Source organism: Camelus ferus, chromosome 1, assembly GCF_009834535.1.
Source record: "Camelus ferus isolate YT-003-E chromosome 1, BCGSAC_Cfer_1.0, whole genome shotgun sequence".
Lineage (NCBI taxonomy): Eukaryota > Metazoa > Chordata > Mammalia > Artiodactyla > Camelidae > Camelus > Camelus ferus.
This window is the reverse complement of record NC_045696.1, coordinates 8,820,957-8,837,553: the sequence shown is the minus strand read 5'-3', so window position 1 is coordinate 8,837,553 and position 16,597 is coordinate 8,820,957.

The following is a 16,597-nucleotide window of genomic DNA, read 5'->3' as shown; positions in this document are numbered from 1 at the left end:
AAACTGCTGTTTTCTTAACACGGACTTTCACTGTATTTTAGAGAATAGTATTAACTCCCAACAACCAGGGGAGAAAACATGAGTGATTCTTTTTACAGTGAACAAAGTTCATAAGAAAACTATGTGACTGTTCTCTGGAGACCCGAAAGACAGAAAGAAATCAAATAAAAATAAATCAACTGAGAAACCCATTAATGTTTCTGTAGAATATTAAAAAATCAGCACTTGGGAAACTGACCCATTCAAGTTATTTTTGCTGCTTTGTGTCAGAGCAGTTATTTAATTGTGTCACCAATGAGAAGAAAGTGATGTATTTTCCAGTTTGGTATTTTCAGAACTGCCAGAGATTAGCTAAGTAAACAAGTACACAAGCAAATTATTTTTTTTCTCTCTCTGTCATAGCAAAGGAGCTGGTCAATTGTCTTCGATAGATTTTATTTCTAAGAGCCACACATAAGACAGGAAGGTCAACAGATGAAGAGGCTCCAGCACTTGGGCTTGGATTTCAAGACCTTAATGGCAATGGTCCAGACATCCTAAAGCCTGGGTGAGCAGGATAACTAAGAAGTGCAGTATCACTGTGAGGCTCAGAAATCTTCGTTCTGAATCACAACTGCATTGTACGTGGTCCACTGAGGAAAATTTCAGAAATTTTCCAGCATATGCCTTATTTCCAGTCTAAGCATGTTCTAAAACTGTACAACTGGTTTGTGCTCCAATTACAAATTGAAATTACTAGAAATTACATTAGCTAGGAAGGTAAGGTGAGGTCGAGGAGACAGAACCACGTATCTGTATTTGGGGTCTCCCCTGGACGCGGCTGATGCATAGACTAAGAAGCAGATGATCAAGAAGGATGTGGACCAAGGGCCTTAGCAGATATACACGTGTCGTGCTGAAGGCAAGAGGGAGGACTCGGGCTGGAGCAGTAGCTGAGCCCGGTCAGCCATGCTGCCAGTCATCCAGTTGACTTCTGCTTTTTATCATGCGAAACTATGGCTTGAACGAAGCCATTCTCCCATCTTTTAAGGTGGATCTGATGAAACCTGCTTATTGGCTACACTGGCATCGGTCGGTCTGCTCCTGTTGTGTCTGCATCTCCATCTCAGGGAAGTCAAATGAAAGCCTTCAGACTTTGTCTTGCAGAGCTAGGAGGCATTTCCCCACCTCGGCCAATACTGTTTCCCCAAGCTGACCACAGTCTTTGTGGTGGCCCATGGGTAGCAGTGTCATTTGTCGTCTTGAGTCTCCGTCCTTCGGGCTGCTCTAGCTCTCCCTTGACACTAGCCTAGTTTACTTCCAGTCTACCTCAGATGCATCAAGTGAATTAACACTGTGGCTAAGATGTGACTCAGACTCTAGGGGAAGCCAGGTCTGGGTTCACATTCTGCCTCTGCCACCTAGTACCTCTGTATCCTTGCTCATGTCACCTCACTCCAAGTCTGCTTTCCTCCTCTGGAAAAGGGACACCATCCTAGTTAATATTTATGGAGTGCCTACAATGTGTCAGGCTCTGTTACCACCAAATGCAATGCCATTTCACTGTCATAAGAAGAACACTACAAGGCAGGTGCCATTGCCTTGCCATTTTACAGGTGAGCAAACAGAGGCCCAGCACCAAGATGGAACCTGGCAGTGAAGGTATTGGTACCCAACGTCTGTGCTCTCACAGGTGTCTTCTGCTACCTCTCTAGTTTCTGAACCACTGCACTTCTCCCCCAGAGGACTCTTCTGACTCACTTCAGCATCCACCTTAAAGCATTGCTCCAAGGAGAAAATGAATCAGTACAGTTGGCACCCAAAGGAATTCACATGTGCGCTCCCTCGTCCACTCCATGAATATTGACTGACAGCCCCATGACAGTGTCAGGCACTATTCGAGGACTTGGGCGTACAAGATGATCAAAGGCCCTGCCTTCTTGGAGCTTGTAATCTAGACAGGAAACAAGCCACAGCCGAATCAGTATATCCTCAATAAAACATCATAAATGCCATGAAAAAAAATGAAGCAGGGATGAGTGACAATGTTGGTAGGCAGTGGGTGGACACGGGCGGAGGGCAGTGGGGAGGATGCTTCAGATAGAGGGAAGTGACCTTGAGCCAAGCCCTGACTGATGAGTAGAGAAAGCCATGAAGAGATCTGGTGAATATTGCAATTGCTTTTATAAGAAAATGAATTGTGTGCTAATTTCTTAGCTTAACCAAAGAGAGAGTTCTTGTCAATAGTGTCAACAAAAGGCATAATCTTTTTCCTCTCCTCAGTCCTCTAACAACAAAAGAAGAAAATGGAAAAACCGGGTGGGAAAGGAAGAAAGTATTCTGAAGACCAGAAGGAGTCTGGTTCACACAAACTCTGAAGGTATCATGAATGGAAAGAGACCATTTCCATCTCCTCGGCTGTTGATAATTCACAAAGTCTCCCGAAGACAAAACCACAGTTGGCCGCAGGTTTGTTGGTTTCACTTAATTCTCTGACCCTGACTCCTTGTGTGGCTGAAAGCATATTGTAATCACAGTAAATCGGGCCTCTCTTTGTTCCATTAAAGGGAACCTGGGCCATTTCAAACACCATCCTCCCATCCAGGCTTGTTTTACAATGCTTTTCACTAAAGATTAGAGTTAATGCTTTTCTAAGAGGTTTGTCACAAAAGGGAGCTTAATTGGGGCTCATTTTCTCCCTCTACACATTTGTTCAAAAGCTTTACTTTTTAGAGAGTGTGTTTGTCATGAATGATTCAGTTCTACGGGTATAGATTATGACTTTGGAGAACCAGGTTAGCCATGCAGGAAGAGAAAAGCTCTCTTGGCTTTCTGGAACTATGACCAGACCCCTCTGTGTAGCAGGTTGAACAGTGCCCCCGAAAAGAGAGGTCCGAGGGCGAACAACCAGACCTGTGAGTGTGATATTCTTTGGAAATAGGGTCTTTGTGGATGCAGTTAAGGATCTCAAGGTGAGATCATCCTGGATTAGAACAGACCCTAAATCCAATGACAAAGGGAAAGGAGAGGGAGACTTGAGGGACAGGGGCACAAAGGGAAGACCATGAGAAGACAGAGGCAGAGATGGCAGTTCACAGCCCCAAGCCAGGGAACACCAAGGATGCCAGCAGACTCCAGAAGCTGAGAGAGAGACGTGGAACAGATTCTCCTACAGAGCTTTCAGAGGAAACCAACCCTGCTGATACCTTGATTGTGGATTTCTGGCCTCCACAGTTGTGAGGGAATCAATTTCACTTGTTTTAAGCCAACAAATCTGTGGTGTTTTGTGAAGGCAGCCCTAGGAATCTCATACACTTGGTTTGAATCTTTGACACTGAATAGAAGACTCATTGTTAAGGGTCATTTAGTGCCTTGGAACAATGGAGGATGTGACCCAGAATTCAAGTCAGAATATAGGTTTTATAGAGATGGTGTTGGCTACCTCGTGTCTACCTGGTCCCCCAGCTTTCTCCTCTCCCTGCCCTTGCCACCTGGGGGAAAGACCTTGGTCACAGTCACAAGATGGACTAACCCCAACTGAGCACACATGGCATCCATCCCTGCGGCCACACTGATTGGTAAAGCTGCTCACTGGCTCCAATGGAGTTTTTCCTTGGGCCTTTTTCATTGAAGTGGGAGGGAGAGATCTTTCCCAGCCACCTAATGAGACGTGAAGTCTGTGAATCCAGAGTGCCCATCCTCTCTTCCTGCAGGAAGACCCACACCGGGAAGCTGAGATCAGAACCAAGACTTCATGATCTCAGCGGGGGCACCACTGGCATTTTGCATGTGCAGTTCCTTATGGTGTGGGCATGTCCCGTGTGTTGCAGGACCATTGGTATTTCTGGCCCTGCTGCTAAGATACTAGTAAATATCCCCCAGCCACTGTGACAAACCAAAATACCCGCATGTGTTTCCAAATGTCCCTCTAGGGAAGCTGAGTCGCCCCTGGCTGAGAGCACTGGCAGACGAGCCTCGGAGTCAGTATCTCTGGGCCAAGACAGTGTGATTTAGTCGTGATCACAATAGAAATATACTTGCTGACGGCAAAGCTAGAGCAATTAGAAGTCCATTAGCGATGAGCTAGTTTACCTCTATAATCCTGTGTTTATCTCTGTGTTTTAAATTGAGTGACCAGCTCTCCTCTGACCACTGTTCTGAACGTACTACATCCAGATGAAGCACACCAGCTGGTGACCCGCTTCCTTTCCTTACGGTGCCTTGGAAGATTTCTGTCTTCATCCCTTCTGTTTTGATTTATAGCTTAACTCTCAGAGAGTGGGCTTACTTCTAATTCCTTGAGGATATTAATTACTCTGGAGAGAAGGAAGCACTGGGGGAAGGCAAGCGGTGGGGCTTCAAGTGGAGCCAGGGCCTCATCACAGAACACCTGGGTTGGTCCTTCTCACGATGGCCATGAGGAAACAACGGAAGGAGCCCATCAGGGCTGACATAACCAGGCTTATGTGGTCATGAGGAGATGGGATTGAAGTCCATAAAGACGTGTCAGGGAGTCTAAGAGGCAGTTGTAGGGACCTATGAGAGCTGATCCAGGACAGGTCCAAGGCAGTAGCAGCAGGAACAAAGAAGAGAGAAAAGGTTTAAATAGTAATAATAAAAAGTTACCCTGAAATGGATACCAACCCGATGGAGAGAATAAAGGAGGGGAGAAATCAAGGGCACCTCATTTAATTAGATTTTCAAGATCATTGACGCTGGAATAGAGCCAAATTCTTTTGATGCTTTCAAGAGGCTTCCTCTAACATTTTGCATGTTTAAAAGCAAGGGGATGGGATAATATCCCATACGAAAAAGGGAATTAAGCAATTCCAGAATTTGGAGGCTCCAACAAGCATATACTTTAGGAGAGCAGTTAAGAAGGAGTGCATTCCTAAAGTTTTCCATTCTATTATGCTCATTTAACCCCCAGGAGCAAAAAAAAAAAAATGTTTAAGAAATTATTTAAATCAATCTCAGTGTTCTTCCTTAAGACAAAATTTTTTAAAAAGGCTACAGAAGAAATGTGAAAACTTTAGGCAGCTAAGAGCCTTCATGAACTACATTAGAGGTATGCCTCCTTGAAACTCAAAATGAGCGAAGCCACAGAAGACACGATGCAGTTGGCCGTGGATGGGGATAATGGGCAGAGGCGGGAGGGTGGGAGGAGGATGAGCATCAGTAAAGTGCGCTGCTGAAACGCTGGATAAGAGACCTCACTTCACGGTGCGCACACTGGACATGAGAGACGGGAGCAGGGCCTGGAGAGGGGAAGAGTCTGCTTCTTCTCTGGGACAGTTTACAAGAAAAAGAAGCAGAGAGCTTACCGCCTGCATAAAATTTGGTGCCAATAGCACCGGAGTCCTCAAAGGTAGAAGCCAGAAAAAGTTTGGAACTTCTCTGTATTTAACACGTATCAGTCCTTGAATTCAGGTTTCAAGGTGGATGGTTCCTGATTTTTGAGACCGTGGGCGTGGGAGAGGGAGAAATCCCTTCCAAGCACCACAAAGACATTTCTGGTTGTGCAAAAGTAAAGAAACAAAGGGATGTTTGGAGATTTAGTTCCAAGGAGCAGGAAAGGAGGCCTTCAGGGAGATAATTAGGGGGTGGGGGGAGGGGAAGCCCGTGGCAGGCAGGGCCCGGCCCCTGACCCGGTGCAGGGCTGCTTTCCCGGAGGGCTGAGCTGGATTTGGCTGCCAATGTGTGCCGCTTTGCCCTTCAGTGTGAAAATAGGTTGCATACGTTTTCAACATTGATGAATATAGGTATTTTCCATAGAGATGCAGATTTCGGGCTCCTTATGAAGTCTCTGAAGGTCTGGCTGTGCCAAGCCCTCATTCCCACAAGGCAACAGTTGCACGTGCTGGGGAGAGAAGGGGGCCTCTCCACCATGCCACCTCCCTGTGGTCACGTCCGCCTGCTCCGCTCATGCTCTCAGGCCCGGTCTGCTTAGTACTTGGCCTTGGGACCCACGGGCTCCAGAAAAGCTGACTAGCTCTTGACATACCTGAGAGACAGTCCCTGGGGACAGGCAGGGCTCGGGGTGGCCTCCACGTTTACAGGTTCAACGCTCTTAGAGGGGGGACCGTTTATCCCTCCACATGGAATCCAGTGTGCCTCAGCACTCTGCGCATTGTAGCTTCGGAAGCTTCTGGAAACAGTACCCTAGAAATAGGATGGCCGACTCATAATGGGCACCTACAGTGAAAGCAGAGTTAGCCTCTCAACATGGTGTCATGAAATTGCCTGCAGCCGTGTGGTGGCTGGATGGAGAGAAAAAGAGCGGGGGCGGGGGGTGGCACACACGGGGACCACAGGAAACACTCTATGTAGTGGGAGTTGGGGTGGGAAGCTTAAGCTATGAAATTTACTTAGTGAAATAAAAATGACTCCCGGATATACCAGATGAATATTAAAAGCTTCCTAAACTATATATATATATATATATATATATATATATACACACACACACACATATATATATACATATATATGTGTATATATATATATATTTATATATGTCTTCATCCTAGAAATTCTACTTGTAGGATATTTGTCTTAAAAAAAAGGCATAGATGTGTACAAAGTTTTCATTTAAATGATTGCTATTTAATATAATTTATAGTGACAAAGAATTGGCAACAAGTTTTAAAATCTGCCACAGTTGGACAGTGGTTAAATATGTTTGTATCATCTATGTAATAAATTCCATGTTGCCATTGAAATTCTTTCCAGGGAGTTACTTAGGATATTTAAACACATGTTACAAAAATAATATGCATGGTATAAGGCCATTTTTATTAAAAATATGAACATACATGGAGAAATACTCAAGTTTACACATTAGATTAGTTTACTCTGGCTTTAGGAACAAATGATCAATATACATTGTGGTTTAAAACAACAGAAATGCATTGTCTCACGGTTTTGGAGGCCAGAAGTTCAGCAGATTCACTGGGCTAAAACCAAGGGATAGGCAGGCCTGAGCTCCCTCCAAAGGGAGAGAAAGAGAGACAGAGCTTCTGGTGACTACTGGCTTTCCTTGGCTTGTGGCCACATAACTCCAGTCTCTGTCTCTGTCTTTATAGCTCCTCCTCCTTTTCTGCGTGTTTCAGCTCCCCCAGCCTCTCCCTTATAAAATCCCTTGAGATTGGATTTAGGGCCCACCCAGACAATCCAGAAAAATCTCCCCATGTTAAAGTCATTAACTTAATCACATCTGTAAAGTCCCTTTTAACTTGTAAGGTAACATTGACAGTTTCCAAGAGTTAGGACCTGACATCTTTATCATCATTTCATCTGCAGGCCTCCCAAATGTGAGAAAGATCTTTTCTATCCTTGTATTGTTTCTATTCTTTCTTAAAATGAGCCTCCGATAATTTCATTAAAAGGACTTTATTTCTATTAAATTCAAATGAACAAGATATTTATGAATTCTCACTCTCTATCTGACCTTGGAGTATTTCTGCCTAGAAGTCAAAAAAGAAACCAAAAGTATGCACGTAAAATCTTTGCCCTTTAGAGTATTGAAACGTGTGTTCAATATTCAAGATTTAAGATATGTTTTCTGAAAATGCAAACAGTGTATATTTTTGATTTTATCAAATATGAGGTTGGAGAGTATAGAAAAGTAAGAAAATTTAGAAAAAAATCAAAAGAAGAGAGAGGAGAAGGTAGACTTAAGTAATTACCATGAACTCTTGGGAGGCATGCTTCAACATGGGCTTTAGGTCTGAGTAGAGACTAGGATTTAATGCAGTACCATCTAAAAGCCATGGTTGTCATGATTTAGAAGAATGTCCAGCAGATGTTTCTACTGCACAAAAAGCAAGGAGGGGGTATAGGGAAGTGTAAAATGTGAAAGAAAAAAAGAACTATTTCATAGATCAGTGGGGCTCAAATTCTGAAAAGCCTTTACTATTAAGAAAAAGATTTGTTCCCAAGAGTAAGACATACCATTAAAACCAGGAAGTAATATAGACATCATTTTCAGTCCTGAAAGGTGAGCGGTAAAGAAGACAATTCCTTGATTCACTTCAGATGAGGAATCTGGTTACACTTCCAAAAAGGAGAGAAGGCACTAGGACAGAGAAAGTCCCCTCCTGCTTCCATATTTGTGTGCTAGTTTCTGAGCTATAGTGGGAGATGCACATGTTTTAGATAGGTTTCTTGTCCTCGGGAGCTTATAATTCAACAAGAAGGATGTGAATAAACCACACTGATGCAAAGGGTTATGCAATCAAAGTCAGGAAAGGCACCAATCAGCGCCTCCAGAATCAGAGGTGAGAGAGCCTGCTCTTAGAGCGGCAGGGACTACAGAGCAGAGGAGGCTAAGTGGAGAGGGCAGAATGAGAATGATACGCTTTTTAAAAATTGGAAGGAATGAAGGCAGAAAAGCAATAACGGTGATAGCTAAACTTACCTAGTTATATGCCAGACACCGGGCTAAGATTTTTTTTTCAATCAGTTAGGAAGAAAAATGTTTCCTCTACCCTCTTAGGTTCACTTATCTAGGGGTATGTGAATTAAACTAAGAAAAGATGGACTAACAAGAGAAAGAGTACACAATTTGTATTAATATTTACGTGTATGAGAAGTCACAGAACAGAAGTGAAACTCAAATAAGTGGTTAGACCTAGGGGTTTATATACCCTCCCAAAAGAACAACAACAACAACAAAAACAACAAAAAAAGAGGATTTGGGCTTTAAGGAATGATAAATCATGGGGAAGTAACGAGGAAATATATGGGGGAACCAAAGGAAGATAAGAGCTATTTAAATAAGGTCTGTTTATGCAAACTCATCTTAGCGTTGCCTCCCTGTCGTCAGTGATAAAGGTTGCTCTTTTCTTCCTAGTAGAGGCGGGAGGGGCACCTTTCTCAAAGGGAAATTTATGCTCTGGTTTTAGGCAGATAAAAGGGAAGGCAGAGAACTCTTTATCAGTTGATGCTCAATTATTTTCAACTTAAAATAATACTTAGGCCAAAGTGGCAAAAATTTGGTTGGCATATTCTGATCTCCTCCACAACAAATATGCATGATACGAATAACGGCTATGATGTAGGCACAATTTTTGCCTTTTTTTTTTTTGTAAGTGGAGAAACTGAGAAACAAGGAGTTTATGTTCCAATGGGCATGCCTGAGGGAAAGGGAGGTATTCACTTTGCTGGAGGGTAGGGTAAGCGATAAGGGTAATACTCAAGTCATTTCCAAATAAGAAGCTGAAAAACTTCTCAATGCACTGCCCTCATTTTCTTCCTTTTTCAGAAGAACTAAGTGGTTTCACCATTCTTTAACTGGTTCCTTTTCCTCCTGCTGAGTCAAAAAGCATTCAAGGGACATTTTCATAAATCAATAAATTGAAATAGAGCAGGTGAGGAACAGCAAGAAATAAGAGAGAAACTCAGGAGGATTATAAGGATGAGAAGGAATGAGAGAAAGTCCATTCTGAAGCTCTCATGTACTATACTCTTAAGAAAGAAAAAAAATGCAGGAAGTTGTATAAAAATAGAGCAGAAAGCTAAGTTTCTTTTACCAAGTGAAATTTGAAAAGCACAACTCAATAGCTGACAAAGTACGGGGGAAATGTGTTTGCTTACAGAAAATGTGCACACACACACACGTACACATACACAGATGCACGCATATGCAGTCCGCTAGTTACTGGACTTCACAGACCTGAAAAATCATTAGGCAGAAAGCATAAACCAGCAGAAAGCTCATTAGAATGAAAAACCTGACTGATGTTCTGGTACTGACGAACAGCTGACCAGGGCAGTCTATAAAGAGTCCAGGTTCAGGAACCTAGCCCCCCAAGTGCTCCATCTGATTTGGCACAGCCCACGACTAAAGGTGATGCTTGAAAACGCAGATCCTGTCACCAGCACCTTCCGTCCGTCTGCAGACAGGCTTGGTGATATAGCATGGCACCAGAGAAGCCCACATCTGTCCCTGTTTTGGGGGGAAAAAGAAATCAAACTATGGGATGCTCTCACCTGACTAATTCATGGTGAGTTTATTATTTGAGTTCCTAAAACCTATTATGCTGACTCTAGGAAAGGTACAGCATTCTAGATGTCACGGCTCTTGCCTTGAGGGGCATTGTACTAGTTTTCTATGGCTCTGTAACAAATTTCCACAAAGCAGCTAGCAGCTGCTCTCAAATTTCCCCAGCAGCTTTAAACAGCGCCCATTTATTAGCTCTTGCTTCTCCAAGTCAGAAGTCTATGCCTGGGATCTCCTCTCTGGGTCTTAGGAGACTGAGATCGGGTGTTGGGTGGCTGTGTTCTCATCTGAAGACTCTGGGAGGAAAGTCTGCTTCCACACTCACTGAGATTGCTGGCAGAATTCATGTCTTTGAGTTTGTAGGGCTGAGATTCCCATTTTCTGTCTGGCTATTCACATCTAGGGACCACCCACATTCCCTCCCTTTCTAAAGTCAATGGTGAAGACCCTCCCTCACACTGGATCCCTCTCACTCTTGGATCTTTCTCCCCAGGAAGAGCCCTGCTCTCTTTTTTCCCATCACCTGATTAGGTCAGGCCCACCAAGAGTAATTTCCCTTTCTTAAAGCCAATTGATTTTGGATCTTCACTGCACCTGCAAAATCCCTTCACTGGAACACCTGGATTAGTGTTTGTACACCAGCAGGCAGAAATCTCCAGAGTCATCTTAGAATTCTGCATACAAGTATCTGAAAAATATTCATTGAATAGCGAATGAATGAGATAGCAAATGAAGAAAATCCTGACATTTCCATGGAATTATTCAAAAGTGAAAGACAGCAGAGCTTTTTTATAACTTTCATCCCACATCTACTCAGTGCTTCATTGTTTACAAAGAGCCTACACTCACATTAAGTATCCGTTTGCTGTTAACAGCAACTCTGTAATGCAGACCTATGGGGCAAAGTCCATTATTCATCTTCCCTAGAACTGTGTTCTTCGAACTTCTGGTCCTGTGCTCCTTCAGCTATGAGAAACTACAATTTCCTTTGGACTGATCTCAGACACACTCTCTAGTGACAGTGAAAAATGTGGCAGAGAGAGAAAAATAGGAGAGGTGGAACCTAGTAGGAGACCCATGAGCCAGGGACGGTCAGGGATGGGGATCCTGGCTTTTCTACAGAAGCCATCTCCCTACGTCCAAGCACGAGTCTGTGCTAAGGACCCACCTCTGCAATCTGACATGGGGTATGAGACCTCAGCAGGGGATTCAGAACCAGATGAGTCATGCTGTCAGTGTTGGGCCAGTGGGCAGTTGTCACCAGCGAGGTTACTCCTTAGGTTGTGGCACCCCAGTTATCTGCTGACTGTAGCTGTTGCAGTCCCTAATCCCAGGCTGAGAAGTGGCATTACTGAAGCAAGGAGCAGGTCATCTTCCATTTTCCCATCATTCAAAGCCAATTCAGGACAACATTAGTGGGAGAGGAGGATGAAGGAAAGCTGAACCTTCCAAGGACCAGGCAGGAAGATGGACAGGGGAGGCTTGGGCTGGGAGGCAGGAGCTTGAACAAAGACCTGCCCCTTAGTATCACGAAGGGCGGGGTTGAGGCTATTAAGTCTGCTTCAGCGGGGATTCTTCACCAAACGAGGCCAGAAGAGGTTGGAGGTGGGGCGTCTGTGGTTCCTGGGTGGGGGAGCCGGGGGCAACAAGGCAGAAATGGAGAGGAGATAAAGGCATCCATGCAAAGTTGACCAGACTCTCTTCTAGTGAGTTTCACTGCCCACATGAACCCAGAGCTTCTGGGCATCCCATTGACTCCTGAAAGATGAGCTCATTGTATCTCCATTTTCAGAAGATCGAGAGCAGGGAAAAAGACTGGATGGTGAAAAACAGCACCAGCCACAGCCCATTCACCTGGTTCTAGTCTACCCGCTCTCGGCCCAGCCACTTAATGCCACTGTTTAAAGCCAGTGGTTGAACTTTATGGTTTACATGATCCCTTCTCGCCATAAATTCTACGTAGTATGTCGAGTTTTGGTTCTCTGGACTACATTAAAGAGACTCACTCTGGGATTAATAACAGTACACAGCAGCCTTCTCACATTCCTTCCTTTCTTTTTTTTACAGTTATGGCCCCAACAGCACTATAAAGTGCTCAAATCTTAAAAACTAATTCACTGAATGTGTCTCTTTTTCGGCATCAGCTGGAACAAACATCCATACATCCGCGGTTGATTGCCGGCATGTGGAGCAGCAGTTGCACGCCCGTGGAAGGAAGCTGCAAGATGTTGTGTTCATGGCATGCTGTTCACCCCAACACACTGGCTGCGAGGTCTGCCACCCAACTTGCAAAGAGGCTCCTTCAGAAAGCTTCCAGTCACTTTACTCCATTTGACCAATGTAAACAAGAACTACCAAAAAAAAAAAAAAAAAAAAAAAAAGTTTAGGAATGATCAACATGGGGAGACAAAAAGTTAGGGTGGAATTTTACAAACCGTGTTCTTGTTGGAGGTGTGTGTCCAATTGTTCATAGTTAACTGCAAATTCTTTGGAACACAAATCTTTACAATCAGATCTGTCTTCATCATTTGGGAACAGCATTACAGCTGATTCTTGAAGCCATAGTTTTCCTGTGATGTGAGTTTAATGAAAGGTCTTTTTTTTTTTTTTTTTTTTTTTTTTTTTTCTTTCAGTTTAATTGGGCCCAAAATCTTGGAGTCCTCTTTGATGCTTCTTCAACTCACTGCAATCTTCTTGGCCTTCCCTTCAAAAAAATTTCCAGAATCCAACCACTTCTCACCACCCTCTATTGCTTCCATATCCTGAGCCAATGATATCTCTCCTGGTCGACCCCATTGGTCTCCTAAAAGATCGCAGAGTTCCCAACCTTGCTCCCCATGGTCTATGCTTAACACATCAGCTAGAGTGTCCATCACTTCCGTCAGCCTCAATGACTCTTCTGCCAGGACCCTTCAGTGGTTCTCCATTACACAAAAAACAGCAACCAAATTCCGAGAGGGTCCATCATGCCCTTTGCAATCTCCTCTCTCACTCTGGTCTCCCTTTACCCGCTCAGCACCAGTCTCGCTTGTTTCCACGTTGGTCCCACGCCCTCCAGTCCACCTCCTCAGGACACAGATGTTTCCTCTACCTGGAATATTCTCCTCTCAGACATCTTCTTGGCCGGTTACCTCTCCCCCTTCAGGCTTCGCTCAAATTTCCTCTCAATGAGGCTTTACTTGACCTTTCCATGTAGTATTGCAACTTCCCCCAGCAATCCTGCCCCTCCTTACCTTGGTCTGCCTTTTTTTCATAGCCCTTAGCACTTGTAATATAATGCATTTATTTACCATAAATATTGTTTCATTTTTGTCTCCTTTGCTGGAATGTAAGCTGCATGAGGGCAGGAATCTCAGTCGTGTTTTCTGATGTATCCCAAACACCTAGAATAGTGCTGGGCAGATAAGAGCTTTCAAATGAAATGTCACATTCATGCATGTTGAAAATCAAATTAAACAATAAGTTTTCATTAAATATAATAAACTGAAATACGTTCACTTAGATAATGTTTTCTGTGCTCCTTCTTCTAAATTGTCTAGCACTGATTACATCAAAAGACCGCAATTACTACCTCCCACATTCTTTTAGTATAGTAGCCTTCTTACCACCAAGTGAGCACTTTATAGAACCTTCCCTCACCTCCTCCCTATAAACTTTAATTTATATAAAAAACTATTTTGGATGAAGCTGACACACAACTATAATTTCAAGCCACTTCACATTGCATTTGTTCCAGTTCCAGAAGAAACAGAAGGCAGACTCAAACCGGAATGAGCTGAGGACAGAGTCACATGGGCAGGGCGTGTTTCCTCATCACAGCCCCAAGAAACGCAAGCTGGGAAAACAAAGGCTGATTTCACCCGTCTGCTCGCCCCCTGGCACCTTCCTGGGCTCCCTTTAGCTGAACCCAACTGGGACCAGAGAGCAAAAGGGCTCACTGAGGCAATCCTCAGGGATCACCCTCTCAGAGCATGGAGAGGCGTGGAGAAGGATGGAGGGGCAGGTCACCAGCACACCGAAAAAGAGGCATGATCCACGGTAAAGAGGTTAGATATCGACTGCACCGGTGGATTTCAGAATTCAGATGACATATTGCATCATAATCTCACGGACATATGCCTAGATACAGAAGTGTTTTTAATTACATGCTTCTTAAACCCAGTACTTACACTTACCACCTGCAAAAAAAAAAAACAAGAAAAACTTATGCTGTTATGTTTCAGCGCTGCTTGCAGCCCATTAAACTGATTTCACAACCTACAATTTGAAAGCCTCTGGCCAAGGCCAACCCCTCCATTTGAAAAATCAAATCCCTCAGACCTTGCAAGGTGAAGGGTCTTGTCCAAATGTACAATATGTGTGATTGGAGAGAAATGGGCGTGTACACTAATTCGGTGGGGGATAAAAAACCTCAGTTCATTTCATCTCTCCAAATGTTCTCTTCCAAACCACATGCAATCAGCATGCTTTGAAAGAAGGTTTTTAGTGAAGCAGGTGTCAGGTGACACCTCAATTTAAGGATCAGTAAAATAAACAGAGGCTTCCTTGTGCTGTGAGAGGGGGAGAACTTGGGGGAACCTGAAGGATGAGGTCATGATCCTTCCTGCAGGGGGAGCTACTTGGAATCAAGCATCTGCTTCTTTAAGAGGGATGGCGGCCATGAGCAAGTTCATGTCCTCCACCCACAAGTAAAGAAAGCAAGGTGTCCCTGTGGCTCCAGGAACCACTTTCTGGACACCAGGAGGGTGGCCAATGACAGCTTCCCCAGAAAGGGTGCGAAGGGCTGTGAGGCCAGCAGAAGCCACAGCCTGGCATGTAGGCTACATACGTGCTGGTGACAATTGCCAGGAAGTCTCTCTGCTCTGAAATACTTCGTCCCAGAGAAGCTCGCTCTGATGACTTTGAAAAGTAGCAGAACCCGTTCCCTCCTTGGCAGGAGTTTGTGCATTTCACTCATGTCAAGTCAGGACTAATAGTCCTAATGATTTTGAAGGGCTCTAAATGATTCCTTTATGCCTGGCCGGGATTGGCCGGGGTTCCACTTACAACCCGCAACATACACACACGTTCCACAGAAAAATAAATACTGGCGTAACCATGTTGGTGCCATGCCACTTAAAATGGCCATTTTCTTAAGTACTCATTTGAAAAGCAACTTTGTTATTTCAGCATCTGCCTTTGAAAGCTGGCTTTCTGTATCTCTGATCTTATATTTTCATCACAGGGGAAAAAATAAAACATTAACTCCTTCAACAGTTGAGAACTGACTTATGTGGAAGAAAAAAATGAAGTCCAGGGAAAAGGCATTGGTCCCACTTTCTCAGTTCTGTATCAAAGTTTCCACAAAGCATCCTGCCTGAACTCCTGGACAGCCTGCAAATGAAGAGCTCTGTCATGGGCGGAAGACTCAAGGTTTCTGCCTGGGGTGTCTGCCTTGATCCATCTACCCCTACAATGATGTCTCTTGCCCATGCTCCCAGAGTTTATGAGAGTCTGCATGCTAGGTACCGTGCGGATGTGCTTGCATGTGCATGTGTGCCTATGGGCTATGCGAGATGGGGAGAGGACAAGATGAATGAAATATAGCCAGCCCTTCAAGGAATTTATAATTCCAACACCGAGATGAGACAGAATCGATGAAAAGCGAACTCACAATTCAAGGAAGTTACGATAGGATGGATTTCAGAGGGCCGTCAGGGCGCCAGGCAACCCCATGCATCCCCATTGCAAACACCAACCCCTTCCACCTTCTGCTAACTTTTATTATTCGATGTCAGGTCAACATGCTAAATGCTCGCACCTTTGCTTCCTGATTGCCGGAGCGATGATCAAGGTCGTTAACAACAGCAGCTGTGTGTGCAGGGTTGGCCTCTGCCAGCACTGACAACACACGCCCAAGGCACACACACCCCTCCTTGACCCCAAGGTGCTTTCACCACCCTCTGTCACCCAACTGGACATGTAATTTGAGATTTTTTTCCTACCAGTCATTCTGTGAAAAATGATGTATTCACTTTTTTAAAAAATTAGTAATTTTGAAAAATTTGAGATAGACGTATAGAAAAATTGGAATGCTAAAAATAGAGATTCTATCACGCCATACCCAGTTTTCCCCCGTTAACATCCTTTATCACTCTGTACCTTTGTAACAACTAATGAACCAACATGGAAACGCTATTATAAACTAAAGCTGATATTTTATTTAAGTTCCTCTAGTGTTTGCCTGGTGTCCTTTTCTTACCCCAAGGTCCCATCCAGGATATCACAATACATGTGGTCTCTTTAGGCTCCTTTGGCCATGACAGTTATTCAGACTCTCCTAGTTTCTGATGGTTTGGACACCTTGGGGGAGGATTGGTCAGGTAGTGGGTAGGATGTCCTTCAGTTTGGCTTTGTCTGCTTTTTTTCCCTCATTACGAGACGTGGTATTGGATTGCCCTTTGAGGATGTAAGTATAAATATGGGACTGAAAGATATGGATGGTCTGTGAAGTTTGGGTGTTGAAAACAGTAGGTGCTCTCCAGGGAACGTGTTAATTCCATGGGATATATCCATGCAAAGGGTGACTTGCAGTTAATGACACTGGCTAGAATTACTTAAACTCACCAAAAACAG